Here is an 18,995-nt window from a genome sequence, read left to right on the forward strand (position 1 = left end):
TAGCAGTGACAGTCCTTAAATAGCTGTCACGGCAAACGCATGTGTCCTCTTTCCAACCATTTTGAAAATGTAAAAAGCAACAAACAAAAAAATATTCTTTACATGTGTGTGTCCATCATGTTGAAAAATATCTGTTTCAAGTCACCTTATCTTTCACTTGTGATGCAATTCGTCAAACAGCCATATGATAGGTTATTCATAACACCCTTAATACCGAGAGGTTACGAAGCTGTAGACCCGGGGATCGAACCTGTGGTGCTCCGTGTTGTTTTGCTTCCAAGGCAAGCACGTTGCCCCCGGGCTATCCTCCCGCACACAGACAGTGCGCAAACCCTGAATACATACCTTGGTGAATCAGTGTGACATCACTGTCTCTCATTGCATGCCATTGCTGCCCACCCCATCACCCAACGAATGCAGGTTTTATCCTGGCTTGCACATGCACTTTGCATATTGCAGTTAGGGGGAACCTTTCTGACTTCTTCCAGCGTTAATGTTTGGAATGTTGAAAAGGGGGCTGGACAGGGCAGGGAAGCCAGAACAAAATAAGATAAAGAACCTTGCCATGTCAGCAACCACCTCACCCCACCATGCCAACTCCCAAAAAAATGTTAAATTAGACACAGACATTAGGTGATGCTTTTGGAAGCTGATAGTCTGCACATAGACACATCTGCTAAAATGGATGGTAGGTCGAAGGGAAAGCAGACAGAGTGGGGCAGGCGTGTGCAGGTGGGTGAAGGATTCTGGATATGAGGATTGATGAATGAGCACGAGTGTGGAAGGAGGTGTGAATGAATGTTTATGAGGATATATGGCTGTGTAAGGGCATGTGTCTGCAGAGATTTTTAAGATAGATGAATGAAAGTATCAGTGCATATGATGAAGAATCCATGGAGAGATAATGGATAATGGTAAACACAATTGTGAATTGAAACACATCCCATGATGGATTACTCTTCTGTGTGTTTGGCATTGTGTTTTGCAGAAAGATGTCCACGCTGTGTTCTATTTGGAATTGGTTTCCGCTGCAGTCGGTTTAGTTGTCTGGGTTTTGACAGAAGAACATGTGCTTTGTGCTTCGGTTTGTTCTTTAAGTGCATGCCTTGTTTGTGTTCGATTCCTCAATGTCTTAGAATATTGACCCAGTGCCAGCATGGATAGGTCCCAGTTTCACCCATGCACAGGGTGAGACCCCACAGTCTAATCCTACCAGAGATCCATGATGTTGGGGGACTCGTGATTTGGCGACACTGAGAGAGTTTCCCTATATTCATCTCGTGCCCCCCCCCTCCCGAAGTTGGTATGACAAACAGGGGCATGCAATTAATTTGTATGATTGAATGTGGGTGCGAAATACACACATAGCACAAGATCCTCTCACAAGAACTATCACCCAATGAGTGGCGAAACCACGGCATGCTCTGTGCTGCAAGTGCGGGGTGGGCATGCGGTCTATGCCCTTGGTTGTGTTTTCTAGCTACCACATTTGCTTTGCTCTGAATTGAATAGCACCATGCATTACTGCCAGAGCGAATATGAAAGCCCCCTCAATGGTATTGAGGATGGACCCACCAGCTAACCGAGCAAGGAAAATAAAGCCACTAATGTCCAGAGTGAGAAAGAAGCTGCCTACTACCATCGGCTGACCGGCCATGACATTGGGTTTCCCCCAGCTGGGGATGATGAGTTGGAGAGAAAAGGCCGTAAGGATCTTATAACAGAGTCAAAGAGTGGCAAAGACAAGGCTGAGGCTATCAACGCATTTGGCTGGATGAAATGAAGTGCCCTCTTGTTGATGCAAACAAAAGACATTCCTCAACAACACTATTCAGATAACAGTGTCCTCAAACAAAGGCCATGCTAAAAGCTCAAAAGAGGACAAGGGGGATTCTGAAGTAAGACACATGTAAAAAGAAGGTGAACCAAATAAACACAAAAGTCATGTTTAAAATCAAATCTTCACTCAAGGAGAAGATACGGGACGGTGACCCTCGCTCCCACGCTACTGTACCTACAATATATATTTTAACACTGTATACTCCCTTAACCCCTATTGGTTGTACATAACCCATTGGCTTATCGTATACTTTGCACCATGTACATTACTGTAATCTGTCTGCTTTTTGAGGTATCTACCCTCTTGTTGTACATAACCTCTATGCCTACCGCACCTTTGTATTTGTATTATACTGTATCCAGTTATTGCAACCATTTATTGTAACCTCGTTATGTATCTTAAGCAATGCGCCATTACCTGAGGGCCAGGTGCGCTAAATAAATAAACAATTCACTTCAAGAAGCAAGCATTGCCACATGCTTCCTAGGAGCAAAATCCTAAAGGATAAATGTTAAGATGGATTTCTGAACTCTGTCCTGAAGGGGCAGAGGTTCAGAAGGCCAGCCTACTTGGAACAGGGTAACCTCTGGACAAGCCAGACCAATCAGGGTAGCGATGGCGGCATTCAAGACTAGGTCTCAAGAAGGGTGAGGGTGACTGAAAGCCCGCAATGAGCACACAAAGCAAGGACGCTTACAAATTACTGCAAGCAGGTGATATATTAAAAATATAGACACATTTATTACAAGGCCTTTGTAACATTGATCATAGTAAAGAATCACGGTAAACTCAAGTAAACCAACACATCACAATCAAATACAATATATATATATACAATCACCAAAGGGTCTAAAGAGTTAGAAGCACGAAATATGCAGACCACCTAGATGGGGAGGAAAACAGGCAGTGCAAGTAATCGTGAGACCCAGTTCGCCTTCAGAGGCCACCTAACTAGAAGGAAGTCCGAGCCCTACGAAGAGTGGAGCCTTGTGCTCAAAAGTACCTGCACACGCTGGTGCCAACGGGCAAAGGGGAGTCTCTTCAAGGAAATCAGGCAGTTCAGAGCGGTGAACAAAGGAGGACGAACAGATCTCCGCGACTCAAGCGCGGCCTCCACTTGCGGGCAGAAGCAGAGCGCAAGTGCGAAAAAGGCGTGCTGTTTAACACAGCGAGGAATAGCTACAGGCTTCTGCAGGAGGGTGACCGGTTCCTAGCGTTGCTACTCACCGGTCCCCGATGCAGGCAGACCCAGGCTTCTTCGCGTCAGTTTCAGTGCTGGCAGGTTCAGATACGAGCAGGGGATGTCTCGGCGTTGTGTAGATTCCGCGGCAGCAGAAGTTAGAGTTGAGGATGTCCCAAACGCAGTGAACCCGCCCAGTTTGTTACCACAGCAGGGCAACAAAGCGGCTGTGTGTATTTCAGCCCAATGTACACTTCTCACTTCAGACCTGGGAATGCCAAGTGTACGAATCGTGTGAGAGTGTCATGGACTCGGAATACAGCAGCAACCTGACGGCAGTGACAGAGCAAGACTCCTGGGTAAGCTGGTCAGTCCACTGGATGGCCCAGAGACGCTTCCGAAGGCTTACGTGCAGGAGATGATGAAGATGCCGAGAATAGTTGTTCCCACTATTCCAAAGGGTCGAGGCCTTCTCGTTCGATCAGAGGCAGAGTGGTTTCACAGGGCGACAGCAGTGCAGAGGAGCAGTCCTTCAGCGGCTCACCAGCAATTCCTCGATTCAGCCTCTTAGTTGCAGGATACTTGGCTCCTGTATCCGTCGTTCGTGAGAACTCAGGAGATCGACATGGTAGTGGTGTTTCCAGCCTCCTCTTATCCAGAGTTCCCTTGCGCCAAAACAGAGAGGACCCAATGGGAGATCTGCTCACAAAACACTCACACCATATGTGGACCTATCACAGACCACGGTGGTCCCAGGCATTCAAGACACACTAGACTCTCTGGCACCCAGGATATGTATTGGAACTAGACATCCCAGCCCACATTCGGGAGGCACACACAAGGCATGCAGAAGCCCGCGAAAGCATCTGTGTTTCGCGGGAAAGTACATGCCCAAATAAGGATGGCCCCGGGTCAGCTCGACCTGGGGTAGGTAAAGGGGCAAGACGGTCAACGGACAGGACAAAGAACCTCGTGGCATGGCCATTTTGGAAGCCAGGCCACCCATTTTGGCCAAACGCGAGAAGCGCGGTTAACAGGGCAAAAGGGAGTTCAAAACACAAAGAAACGATCGCTGCCACCAGTCCCATCCGTGACATACTTGCACAGTTTGTTATAAATCCATCGAGAGTTACTAGGGCCTGTAGAATGACTAGAGACCCAAGAGCGCGGTAATGTAAGTTACGGTACACTCTTGTGCCATGTTGCGCGAAAGCTGCAACATGAGAAAAGAACTACGGAAAACAACGTTTCCCGGTACTGACTGTCTTAAGGGCATGTCAGTTTCCCTGTAAGAATGAGCACCAGAGCACTTACCAGAACAGAGTATACTTACCTGAACAATGGACACTTACCTGAGACTCTTGTACAGGTAACCAGGTCATACTTCCGGAGTGCTTACCTGTTACTATAAACTCTGGGAACTAATCAACATCCTGGGCCACACAAACACACACACGCACAGCCAGCACTGGAATAAAGCTTGCAAAGCTAACATAGAGAGATGCATGCTGTAATCAACATTGTACTAAGACTAGATCTCCTGCCAAAGCAAAAGAATCGCAGCTTCAATCAATGAGCTCCAACCCTAGCATACGTTGACATCAACAAACCTACATGGTTAATCCCAGTGAAATGATTGGTTCAAGTCACTTCTCCACACTCCCATACCTGACTTAAGATACACACTGTGGGGGTTTGCACATAACAAGGCAGAGGGGGGGAGCATTAGGTTTTCTTATGCATGACATTGTCCACGCTTTTGGTCATACTACAGGTGGTGCATCACGGCTCCTGGGTCAAGGGCAGTAGACACAGACATCCCTAACACTAGGAGGAGTACCTGTGAAAAATAGCAGAAGCAGACATGGCCAGACACAGGGATGAGTACCTGAGAATAATAGTAGAAGCAGACATTGCCAGACACAGGGAGGAGTACCTGCAAATAATGGTAGAAGCAGACATTACCAGACACAGAGAGGAGTACCTGCGAATAATAATCAAATGAACAACATACTACATAAGATAACAGAAATGGTTAATTTTATATTACAGCTAAGCCTGTTCAAAACCCTAAACCTGTGATCTGTAATATTAACAGGTTAAACCATTTGTTTTGACAAAAAGTCATTTATCTTCTTGATGGGAACTCTCCCAACACCAGCCACATCAGATACTAAGTATCACAAACCAAAGGGAATACAACTGAACTCCAGTGGCTAGGGCAAGTATGAAAAAGCGAGTAAATAAACCACACGTGCTAATGTTAATACGTTTGACTGTCTAATGAGAAACCTTCAATATCCATTCATTGCTTAATACAAAACCGCAAACATTGATACATCAGATGTTCACTAGATTAATAGCCTCTTCCAAATTCAGCATAACAACTGCATCATTGTCATATAAGAGAGAGTAATCAAGTGATGCTAAACTTGTAAACCATACTATTTCCATATACGCTTACTATTTTTATCATCTTCTTGTTTAATCCATATAGATGATTGTTAAAAAAAAACTCCTGATGAAATATCTGATTGTCTTTTGAGAAACACGTGTTGAGGGAACCATAATATTGTGAAGAGGGAATTATAAAATTGTGAAAGGGCATCTTCTCGTTGATGTGATGTAACTTCATGTTTAAGATACTCAAATCATAAATGCAAGACAAAATTAAAAACAATGTAAACCTAAAGAAGTGTATCAGAAAATTATTTTTAAAACAGAAACTCAGGGACGAGTACCTGTGGCACAAGAATTAAGGTGACTGTAATCAACCTCTAATTTCAATATAACATTGGGCAGCCTCAATGTAAGAGCACCATACCTATGCAGCCCGGTCAGCAACAAACTCAATTTTAATCATCACAAACTTCAAATAGAGCTTGCCGAAGATTGCCAAAGGCTGCAATTAGTACCTTTATTACCAGCGAATAATAGTAGATGCAGACATCCCCAGACACAGGGAGGAGTAAATGCGAATAATAGTAGAAGCAGACATCCCCAGCCACAGGGAAGTGTACCTGCGAATAATTGATGATGCAGACATCACCAGACAAAGGGAGGAGTACCTGCGGATAATAGTAGATGCAGACATTGCCAGACACAGGGAGGAGTACCTGCGAATAATAGTAGATTCAGACATTGCCAGACACAGGGAGGAGTACCTGCGAAAAACAGTAGATTCAGACATCACCAGACACAGGGAGGAATACTTGCGAAAAATAGTAGATGCAGACATCACCAGACAAAGGGAGGAGTACCTGCGAAAAATACTAGATGCAGACATCACCAGACACAGGGAGGAGTACCTGTGAAAAATAGGAGATACAGTCATCATCAGACACAGAGAGGAATACTTGCGAACAATAGTAGATGCAGACATCACCAGACACAGGGTGGAGTACCTGCGGATAATAGTAGAAGCAGACATCACCAGACAAACGGAGGAATACCTGCGGATAATAGTAGATGCAGACATTGCCAGACACAGGAAGGAGTACCTGCGAAAAACAGTAGATTCAGACATCACCAGACATAGGGTGGAATACTTGCGAAAAATAGTAGATGCAGACATCACCAGACACAGGGTGGAGTATCTGCGAAAAATAGGAGATTAGGTCATCATCAGACACAGGGAGGAGTACCAGCGGAAAATAGGAGATACAGTCATCATCAGACACAGGGAGGAGTACCTGCGAAGAATCCTAGCCCTCCTTTGCAGATTCCATTTGAGCTCATCATAAAGCAAACTTGAATCTGTCGGGGAGAGGGGAAGACAGCCTCAGTTGCAAGACCCAGAGAACAGATGAGTGTTACAGAAACTTAAATGTGTCTACTTGCACTGTTAAAACATTGGATTTAACGCGTAAGGATACTTTTTCCACAATCTGACTTTGAACACGCAGCAATTAAGAGAACCTTTTTTGGGAAATAGCGATATCCTGATATGATGCTGTTTTTTTAAGTGGAGAATATTATCTCACATTTTTATGGGAATGTAACCCACATGAATGCACATTCACCCTCCCTCTAGATCCCTCAAAGAATTCCCATTTACAATTGTAGTAGTTTGCCATTTAAAATAAAAATGGGTTTTTGCACTTCACCAACCTTATGCTTTTTTTTTCTCTGAGATTCCTGCCAAGATTTGAACACACAAATTAAAGGAGTTATAAAAAATGCTGGCCCATTTTGGAGTTGTCCTGGATAGCTTTCTGAAGGGTGTGCTAGTACAGTCCAGAATTCCTTCATTCAATGCTTTCTGCGTGGCAGTGGATATTCATTTTAAACATTTCATTCCTCACCTGTACTATTCGAGAGTGTGTGATACCCAAGCTGACAGTATTTTATTACTACATACGCCATGGACGTGTTTGAACCATGGACTAAACAAAACTGCAGCCATAATCAGAGATGGTGCAGTGACCAGAGCCATGTTTGGGCAGGAGGCACAGACAGAGATTGGATTGGTTGGCATGCCATCATAGTCCAACATCATCTGCAAAGTCATTTTACACTGCTTGAAAACCAGAACGAGAGTCACTTGTGGACTCTGTGCTGTACAAGGTTTTGTTGTGCGTGATGGAAAGGACTTCTGGATGTTTGTTTTACGTGCGACAGCCAAGCGGACTTGCGCACTACTCAAGTAGTCCCGTAAAGCCATGTCGGAGGATGTACCATTTGGAAGTTCTTTGTTAATGTATGCAACTAAATCTATCATACTGACTTTTCTGTATAAGGCTCATTGTGTAAAACCCAATAATAACCCTGGGGATGTTACGCCGAGGGTCATATTTATTCAGGAGGGAGATAATAAGCCAGTTTTCAACCAGTCGCAATAATGTGAGAAAAGAATCAAATTGCTTCAGAATTTAAGCAAAAAAGAAAATAACAATAAGGCAATCCCAAAGAAAGAAGAGTCTCCAAGTTTCAATCAGTATTTAAATAACAATTATGGGGAATAAAGATAAGAAAATAGAAGTTCAATGCAAGGGTGGCCACATCGGTTTTCTGGTGGAGGCAAAATGAGTAGTAGAATCCCAGCAAATTCTGAGAGCTGCTCAGAAAAAATGACACTGACAACGAGTGTAATATTGAAAGCAAACACAACCATGCTGGGAGGCGAGGACATATGCAGAGGAAAAGGTAGTAGGCACTGAGTGGAACTAGACAGACCATTCAGCTGATAGCGATTTTGCAATCCTACACAATGCCAAGAAAATGGCAGTTTTTAAAAAAGCTGCTAAAATAGCAGATTTTGTAAAAACACCCACAAAAAAGTATTTTTCTGCAAAAACGACTGTTTTTTTTTTAAAAAAAGACACAAGAATCCAGTTTCTTAAAACATTTTCGATGCAGTAATGAAAGGTGCAAGCACATCTCATCACTTGAGCCCAAGAAATGTAGCCCAATCCACAAGGACATCAAAATATTGCACATGCCCCCATTCAGATGGCCTTGATCACCTCTTTGTGCATTTGCTCAAATCAGGGGGTGTATCTGCGCATTTAAAAGTGCATCCAGATTTTACTAAGAGGATGCAATTTTAAATGTGCAGAAAACTAAGGCCAACGAATGCGCCTGCTTTGAACAGACATAGACGGGGGCACACTGCATGAATGGGTCTTTCCTGAGTGTGACAGGAGAGGTTTGAATCGCTGCTGTCTCACTTGCATTTCTTTTCCTGAAACGGGATAGAAATGCCTTTTTTTGGATTGCATTTTACAGTTACAGGCCCCTCAAGGGCCCGTCACGGTGAAATGTGCTGGGAACCTGTAGAACATATTGGCTGGAGATTGCTTATGAAACCAATGTATTGAAAGCAATTGGCCAGCGCATCATTTGTGCTACAGTTCAGCCCCATGGAAAAGCGCGGGTCACCTTTGAGAAAAAGGTGGCCTGCTCATTTCCAAAAATGGGTTGTCTAAAAATAGCATATCCTCGGCTCTATTTTTAGATGTTCTTGTTTTTGAGGATCTGGGACAAAAAGTACATTTTTTTAGAAATACAAAAATAGTCACAATATGCAACGGAAATGCGAGAGATGAGTGATGGGTTAGATGGGGAGTGATAGGCAAGAAAGCAGGGGGTGAGCAGTGGCTCATAGGGGGAAGCAGTGGGCAAGAGAGCAGATAAGAAGCAGTGCAGCAGTGGGCCAGAAATCAGAGCGAGACCGGCAGACCAGAAAACAGAGGGAGCATGGGCTACAGGGGGAGCGATGGGCTAGAAAGCAGACACAGAGATGGAGCCATTGGCCAGAAAGAGGCAGTAAGCTGCAGATTGGGAGAAAGGATGAGAGAACAGTGCAATAGAAAGGGAGAAAGCATAAATGATACAAAAGGTGTGAGAATGAATGAAGGACTGTAGACTGCGGGAGGAATTGGGGTGCAAATGGTGTGAGTATGATTTGGATGATACAAATTGTGACTTGGTAGTATGAGAGAGCACGTGAGTATGTGCATGACTGAGAGTGAGAGGTTCAGGAGTGTAAGTTGTGATGGAAAATTGGTGAGTGTGACGTGTGTTGGTAAGAGGTATTTGACTGTTTGTGGGATTGGAGAACATAAAGGGGAATATTTTCACCATTATAACTGATAATGATCAATACAGGTAATATTACATAGGTGTGCACATTAAACCAAAAATGTAGCACACAACAAACACTGTTCTGTCAAGCCAGGGACATCTGAGACTCTTCCTATTAAACTGATACAAAGGTACAAATAATGACAACCAGGCTCTCTTATAGTGCCACACACTGCCTCTTTCCTGAAATGTGTCAATATGACACCTTCCATTCAATACAAAATGTGGCAAAAAAAATGATGCAATAAATACAAGTGTTTTCCGCAAAATGTACCATTTCCTACCATATATCCTGGGGGTCTGATTAAAACTGACAATGTCACATTCAGGATCAAGCTATTTTACTGGCTTTGGTAGTAATAAAGAAGGGGAATACTGGAGTTGAGGTAGGAACTACAGAAGTAACAGAAGGCATCAGAACACAGAAACACAAACCTCAATTCAAGAATCATGGAGCTGCTCAACCCAGACTGTTGCAAAAGGAAAACAGATGCATCACAGGCAAATAAAAGCAATGAAGTACCCATCATATACACTTGAGATCTTTCCACATGCTACAACACATCGGCCTCAAGAAGAAATCAAAGAATCACATGCAACACACGCTCATCATCTGAGATCTCCCGTATCCTCCCGGTCCAATTTCGGAACAGCTGATATTGTATGGCCTGGACCCCGTATTCTTCTTTGCTAAGCTGGTGCCACAGAAAAAGCCTTCTCAAAGTTTTAACTAAGTGTAGCTCAATTAAGGCTAATAGTACAATGCCAGAAATAAATAATAAGGCTCTGACCAATCACAAAATAGATCGAAGAAGCATTGTAATGGGCAAAGTATCACAAAAAATGTATCTTAGGACCTTGATTAAATGCATTTATAAATGGCTCTCAGTTTAGGGTGCCCTGTGACTCGCTCTGCACAGTGACCTGAATTAACATAGGAGAGTACGCATTACAGCATGGGACCAGACAACTGATTGCACTGAAGGAAATCTCTCCAGAACTCTGCAATGACATAACAAGCTTTAGGGCCTGATTCATGGAATTCTTTGCACGCTTCAAAGTGACTTTGCACTGCTGAAAAGTGACTTTGCACTGTTGACAAAAACCCGGATTCATGGAACTGTGCAAAGTGTCTTTTTGATGGGCAAAGTCAGTGCAGTTATCTTGTACTGCAAAAATGACTTTGTACTGGCTTTGCACAGCAAAAGTACACTTTGCACAGTTCCATGAATTAGGGTTTGTGTCGGCAGTGCAAAATCGCTTATGAGCAGTGCAAAGTCACTTTTCAGCAGTGCAAATAATTCCATGAATCTGGCCCTAAATGTCAAAGCGCATAGCTTATGATTGTCCTCAATGCTTGTAACATGTTCAAAATGACTCTAGGACCCGTATATTCCCTTCTCTGTCCATTGATGGTGGAAACCCAAAGTCCCTGATTCCATACTTGCCAACCCTACAGATTTAGGCGGTAGGCTGCTGCTTTTTATGCAGTCCTACCTCCTACCGATTTCATGTACAGATCCTACCGATGTATGGCTCTCCCAGCAGGCCTGGCTGTCTGACTGAGGCACAGCCATCCGCCCAGTGAGCACCATCCATTCATGTGTGATGGAAAGGGGAGCGGGTTAATGGCCCATAAATGTGATTGATGTTGACAGTATTTGCAGTCTAGAACGGACCTCATGTGAGACAGGGGCAGACACCTGCTTCAATGCCCAGGCAAGTGTCAGAGCATCAGCATAGCGACACCTGAGTTCTGTTCTCTCAATGTGTCCATGCAGAGATGATTTACTCCAGTTCATCCATGGCGCACAAATGCTTCCCAGTGTCTGCTGGCAGCTGCATATAGCTATAAGTCTTCGAGCTGATTGTTTGTTATTCAGGTGATTACATTGTGTAAATGAATACATATGATTAAATAGATGATATAAATTTGATTTAGCAAATTAATGTGTCAAGGTTAGCATGAAACTGAACATTGCCTGGCTGTGCCGGTTCTGTGTAATCATGACAACTGAAACTCTGCCACGTTGCACAGGTGTGTACTCCAAATTATACATTATAAAGAAAAGTTTCAAGTGTGACCACTTACAAATATTTCCCTCAAGTGTGTGATTGGCTGTATTTGAAAGAAAGCTCCAGTGGCACTGGAGTTGATTGAGAAGTGAAATAGGTTTGTCGGAATACCTATGATGGGGGGATTAAAAACCAACAAAATACATTTGAAAAGTATTAAACTGTGTTGCAAAAATGCTACGTGAACAGATACATATGAATAACACTTGAAGAGGCTGCAATGTCCATTGTCATTAACGCCACGTGCCTCTTTCTGGTCACAGTACTTATAGAAGGTGGTACACTTGGCTTCCGTAGAACCCTTTACATTTTTTTGTATAACGCCACCCCCTCAAAGCTCTTGGTTCAAAGTACAAAAGATATCCCACAATGGTCCTGCCTTCGCTGCTTTTCCTGGGACTTCTGTGATTCTGCGGGGGTCCCTTGGTTTGGTTTGTCTTGTTGAGCGGCCTGGATCTGGGCCCATTTAGACCACTTGCCTTTTTGGCCCCTTCCCAGTTGATCTCTGTGAAGGATGCCCTCCACATTCCCTTTTTTTCCTTGGTGGTTTCTTGTGATTTTCCATGGGATGCTACTGCTCCCACTGTGCAAGAGGAGATCATTCCTTTTCGTTCCAAATATGTGCCAATCTGATCTTGGATCTTTGGTATACTTCAATAAGAAAGTACTGTGAGGAGGAAGAGGTACATGGAGGTAATGCTCCGAATACTTACTGATAATCTGTATTACTCCTATTCCTACTCTTCCTTGTCACAGTACTGACACCCACATCTCCCTCTCCAGTGGTAAAATAAAAAATCCAAGTTAATGAAGAATCAGATTATTGTTATTGGTGTGGTATAAGAGGAATAGCTGCTTTAAGGAGGCAGAAGCTGGCCATAGCGCACAAATGTCACTCATTTGGTAATTGTGTTGATCATGATGGGCAGGGGGTCTGGGATAGACCACACCAGGCAGTCCTTTCCTGTGATCTCTTCCGGGTCATGTCAAGTGAGGCCATTTCTGATGATGTCATAAGGTCAAAGTTCACATGACATAATTTCCTGTGATGCTATCATTATGCTAGTTGCAATTTTTGAAACTTAAAGAATCCTACAGATTTTTGTTCACAGAATGTTGGCATGTATGTGATTCATGGGATTTTTTGCACGGTTCTAAGTGACTTTGCACTGCTGAAAAGTGACTTTGCACTGCCAACACGAACCCTGATTCATGTAACTGTGCAAAGTGTTTTTTTGACGGCAAAGTCAGTGCATAGTAATTGTTGCTGTACAACATGACTTTGCCCGTACTTTGCACAGCAAAAATACACTTTGCACAGTTCCATGAATCAGGGTTTGTGTCGGAAGTGCAAAGTCACTTTTGAGCAGTGCAAGGTCACTGTGAACCGTGCAAAAAATTCCATGAATCGGGGCCAAAGTCTTTTCAATCCTTTCTTGTGACTATACCGACATATCCAACATGTCCTTAAAAAGGGATTCTGCACTGATCCCTGGAGAATTAACTACAGTATGTTGTGTCCCTATGTCGATCCCCTGCCTAGTCCTCGTCTTCTCTTCTATATAATGCTCTCCAGGGTGTCACATGCTTTACTTTGCTTTCTAGTTGAGATTAATTCCATACATTTGATTGTCTGCCCTCCATTCAGTCTATCCATCAGCCTCAGCCTGTGGCGGATGTGGTGCAGAGGGCGCTTGGAGATTCTGCTTTATTTGGTGGCGCTGTGACAGAGGTAGTGGGGGTGTGTGTGTGTGTGTTCGTGCCTCCCCACCTTACCAACTACCCTTTTCTCCATTTTCCATTTTAAAAAAAATGTCAATGCTTAATGTTCTAGTTTATTTTGTGTTGTGCTTTTAGGAAATGGTGTGTTAAATATTTCTGAAGCCCTGAATTCCCTGTGGCTGAAGCGTGCCAAGTACACTTTGAAGTTTGCCTACTTTTGAGCAATCATAAATATCTGCTAGAAGGGTGTTAGAGCTCTGAGAGAGAAAAACATCTTTGCATTCCTAACTGGCCCATCTGCAAATAACCCACTCAAAGGAAGAGGAATCTGTTTACACAAAGCTCACATCTGTGCTCCAGGAAGTATGTCTTGGTCTGTACATGAGAAAGGCATTTGCACATATTGCTGACCATGTAATCAAGACATATGACCACTATTTGGGCACAACATATCACTTGTATGATGCTGATACCCAAATGCCAAGTGCTACGTACATCGTTTTGCAGGTAGATGTTTTTTCTTTTAATCAACCAACAGGGCCTGCAGAAGCATGCTCTGTCCATAAGGCATGCAGATGTGAAAGCAATGAAAGGCGCTGTGGGTTTGAACTTTCCCACCAGTGATCTCATACTGTCTGTTAACACGTGATCCACCCTCTAAGCACAGGACAGCTCTGGGGTACAGAGAGGAGGAGGGCACTTCATTCGTCGTTCGATGCATGGGTGGGCACATATGGGGCACAGAGAGGAAGGTCTATACAGCATGATACATGTAGAAGAAGAGAAGTATGGAGAGCAAAGAGAGACACTATAGGAACACAGAATATGGTGAAGAAGAAAACTGGCAAACATGGGCAGGAGAGAGTTGAGGTTGGTAATGCAGGGTACAGACCACAGAGAGGGAGAGAGGGCATGTGGGCACAGTGAGAAAGATACAAAGTGTATGGGGCATGAAAAGTAAGAGGTTAAATCCATGCCACATATAAGAGGAGAAAAGTTGGGAACCTATAGTGTGGGATGGAGAAAAAGACAGTTAGTGAGTCAAATGAGGAGGACAGACGTACACACACACACAAACACACCTGCCACAGCACCATTACACTAAATAAGGCATCCCATCAATCACCCTGTGCACACAGAACACAATCTAGACATTTGCTGCAGAGATGGATAGGCTTACTCGTCGTGCAGGACTTTGCAATGCCAGATGCAAAGGGTTAATATTCTGCCTTAATCGTTTAGAGCTGATTACAAGAAAATAAGTCACAAAAACATTCAGATTCAGCAGGTAGGACATTGATTGTTTATTGTTTTGTAGTTGTCCTTTATAGAGCACTATTTCCCTATGTGTATGGCCTCAAAGCACTTTGTGGTTGGAACGCCCTCGAGGCCGAAGCCCAGGTGTTGAGGATATTCTAAGAGGATGCTTAAGATGCTTGTGTACATTTCGCCGGGAACTAAGATTTATGAGGGCTGACTGGGCTCTGTTAAACAACCAAAGAGGTCAAGTATGTAGTTTGGGGGCTGCAGGGGTTCATGACAGAGTGCTAGTATTTTTGTATTTGTATTTCTATTTGTATTTTATTAGTATGGCACAGACCAGGCCCGGAGGCTGCCGGGCACATATCTTGGAAACAGTGGTTACAGTGTTTACATAACAGTACGATATTTCAAGTAGCATTTAAGTTGAACATAGTAATAAAACACGTTGGTCATTTGTACAGCAATACATAGGTTATCAAATGTTTCAGAGTGCAGCTTAGGCATCGGATGTGACTAGCCAACATTTGGCTCTGTGTTTGAATAAATTAAGGGAAGGAAGGTTTCTGATAGTAAGGGGGACAGAGTTCCACAATTTGGCTGCCAGGACTGGGAAGCTGGATCCACCGGCTGTTTGGAGCTTGTATCTCGGGATCAGTAGGCTCTGGTTCAGGGTAGATCTTAGAGAACGAGATGGGGTATACTGCGAGAACCGTGTGGAGAGATAGATGGGGGCCAGGTTATTCATGCATTTGTAGGTCAGGGCAAGCGATTTTAGTGAGATCCTTTGGGTGACTGACAACCAATGAAGGTTCTTCCTGGTTTCCGAAATGTGTGCGGATCTAGGGATGTTGAGGGCTGCTCTAATGGCGCTATTTTGTATGATTTGGAGTTTGTCTAGGTTACTTTGTTTGGTGCCTTGGTACAGTGCATTGTAGTAGTCCAGTTTGGACATGACCAAAGTCCTAGCAAGGGTAGTACAGTTGTGAGTGGAAAGAAAAGGGCGACATGCTGTGATCAACTTGCAGGTGTAAGCGGCGGCGGCCGCAACTGCGTTTGTTTGTCTGTGAAGGGAGAGAGTGGAATTGAGGTAGATTCCAAGAGTTTTGGTATCTTTGGAGACTTTTATGGAATTTCTGTCGATGTTAAAGGAGCTAAACATGGGGTTCAGCTTGTTGAGTCTTTGCTGTGTACCTAGGATGAGGAGCTCTGTCTTGTCGTCGTTTAGACAGAGCTCATGTTGGGCCATCCAGGTTTGGATGACAGGTATATGTCATTTAAGGCTTTTGAGTCTACCGTGTAATCACCCGTGACAGGGAGGAGTATCTGGGTGTCATCAGCATAGTTAGTTTAGGTGACACCCAGATAGTCAAGCACATCAAACAGGGGTTTAGTAAACACATTGTAGAGGATAGGGGATATGCACGATCCTTGGGGGACCCCGCAAGGGACTGGCGCAGGGTCAGCAGAGGAGGTAGGGGAGAATACCCTCATCTGTCTCTTATCCAGGAAGGATTGAATCCAGTTAGTGGCCTTGTCAGAGAAGTGAGCTGCCGTTTTCAGGTGGTGACAGAGGATTTGGTGGTTGACCAGATCAAAGGCAGCAGATAAGTCTAATAGTAGTGAAAGGGCTAGTTTACCTTTGTCTTTAAGGTTCTCAATTTGGGTTTTGAGATCAAGGAGGGCTGTCTCCGTACCGTGCTTGGGTCTGAAGCCGGATTGTCTCGTGCCTAGAAGGTTGTAGAGTCTAGTGTTTGAGAGTCGATGTGTTCCAGCTAGACCGAATTTTGTTTCGCTATGTTGTTGCTGAATTCTAGTGGAAGAGGTGTTGAGGCAAGATTGATGTTTCAGTGCATGAGTTATGTGCCCAGCTAGACTGAAATCGGCAAAGGCGTAGCTGCATTTTAGAGTGCATGGATGCAAAGCCGTGCCTGTGCGGGATGTCCACCCGAGTGGCACATTTAAACATACCTGAGGCTTTCAAACGAGGTTTATCTTTGAAGTTGTGTCCTTCTGGTCTTCTGTGCTGGAGAAACCGCTAGCTACTCTAGTAGGCACTGTCCACGCTTGGGTGCAAACTGGAACCATAAACTACTTGTCTCCCAACTTACAGAGATTGAGCAATGTAGGACATTGTGGGGCAACAAGTGGCTCTCAGGTAGTTAGGTTCATGTGAGTTTCTGACTATCATGTGCATGTTGCTTTATGGTCATGCTAAATGTCTTGTATGGGCTATTACCCGAGCCAAAGCAGACTGAATGCACATTGTCCCAATAATTGGATGCGCCAATGTGACACCTATAGTCTATGGCCCCACATTATGGGCAATCATTCAGGCTATGTGAAATGGCTGAAAGGGTAGACACCAAGATTGGCTATATCATAGGGTGTAAACCTTGGTTGGAGACACCACAATAGTGGGCAGGACATCTAGACTACCATATACTGTCCATGAACTCTATCTTATTGTGTCGTATTTCATATCCCTGAAACCCATCTAGGTGCATCGCATTTCCTACCCTTGAAAATCTGTCTAAGCGCATTACATTTCCTACCCTTGAAAATCTGTCTAAGCGCATTACATTTCCTACCATTGAAAGTCTGTCTAAGTGCATCACATGTCCTACCCCTGTACATTCCAATGCTGGCACAAGTAAGTCTCTGAGTGACCATTCCCTGAATGGCATTGGATCATGCTGGCAGGCACGAGTCTCAGGGTAAGCATGCCATGAATGGCATGGGCAATGCTTGCAAGCATGAGTCTCCGGGGGAGCATCCCCTGAATGGCATTGGCCATGCTGGAACATGCAAGTATCCGAGTGAGCATCCTCTGAGTGGCATAGTTCATGCTGGCACACACAGCTCTCCTGGTGAGCATCCTCTGAATGGCATGGGCCATGCTGGAACACGCAAATCTCTGAGTGAGCATCCTCTTAATAGCATAGTTCATGCTGGCACACACACGTCTCCAAGGGAGCATCCTCTGAATGGCATGGGCCATGCTGGCATGCATGTGTCTTTGGGGAGCATGCCCTGAATGACATGGGCCATGCTGGAGCACACACGTCTCCGAGTGAGCATCTTCTTAATGGCATGGGTCATGCTGGCACACACAAGTCTCCGGCTGAGCATCCTCTGAATAGCATGGGCCATGCTGGCACATGCAAGTCTCTGGGTAAGCATTCCCTGAAGACAAGGGCCATGCTAGCACACGCGAGTCTCCAGCTGGGAATCCTTTGAATGGCATGGGCCATTCTGGCACACGCAAGTCTTTGGGTAAGCATATTCTGAATGGCATGGGCCATGCTGGCCCACACAAGTCTCCAGGAGCGCATCCTCTGAATGGCATGAACTATGCTGGCGCATGCAAGGCTCCAGGTGAGCAACCTCTCAATGGCATGGGACATGCTGGCCCGTGCGAGTCTCCAGGAGAGCATCCTCTGACTGGCATGGACCATGTTGGCACGGGCAAGCCTCCTGGTGATCATCCTCTGAATGGCATGGTCCATAGAATTTACCCAGCACCTAGATCAAACCGTTGTAGTAAATCATTAATGGCAAAGGAACTGGCAAATAAAGGTAGTGAAATCCACTCACCTGTCAAATGTTGGCACTCCTATTCAATCAATGCCTATAAAGGAACTAGTGGACTGAGGCAAAATAGTCATGGCATCTGTCCAGTTAGTGCTTTAAATACATGGTGAACAGGCAGATGGCCAATGTTCTTTCCCTTTCACGTTGCACTTTTTAATATGGCAGTAATCCCCCATTCCAACTGCTGGAACGGGGGTTAAGGGCCGGCAACCCAAGTTATTGTCCCAAGCAAAAGGGTTAATCCTGTGATCCAGCCCTTGGAAAAGGACATTAGCGCCATTAGCACCCCTTCATTCAACGGGACACTGCATGTGGCATGTTGAATGAAGGAAAATACTTTACCAAGATGGCTGCCATGGTTATAGAAGGCGGGTCTCTGTATGGAGCACTTCTTCTATGACTATGGTGGCCAGAAAAGAAAAGCTACTGCTGCAGTGGTGGCGGGAGATGCCACCACAACAGTCAGCTAAATAGGGAGAGGGGGTTGGGTTTTAAAAAAAATTTAAAGTTATGGGAGTGCAGGGGGAAAGATGGCGGCCCGCAGTGGGGTACCGTGGAATGCCGGCTGAGATTGCAGGTTAAAGTTTACGATCTGTGGATCCTGATTGGCTTTGCCCCCCTCCCCAGGTGCTAATGGGGAAATAAGCAGTGCTAAAGTATGTGTTTCTGGGCAGGGATCTCCAGTATAGAAAAGGGCATGATGGCATGCATGTTACTCTAATATACAAAGTAATGGGA

Source organism: Ambystoma mexicanum, chromosome 14 (assembly GCF_040938575.1).
Source record: "Ambystoma mexicanum isolate Mex_15411 chromosome 14, UKY_AmexF1_1, whole genome shotgun sequence".
Classification (NCBI taxonomy): Eukaryota; Metazoa; Chordata; class Amphibia; order Caudata; family Ambystomatidae; genus Ambystoma; species Ambystoma mexicanum.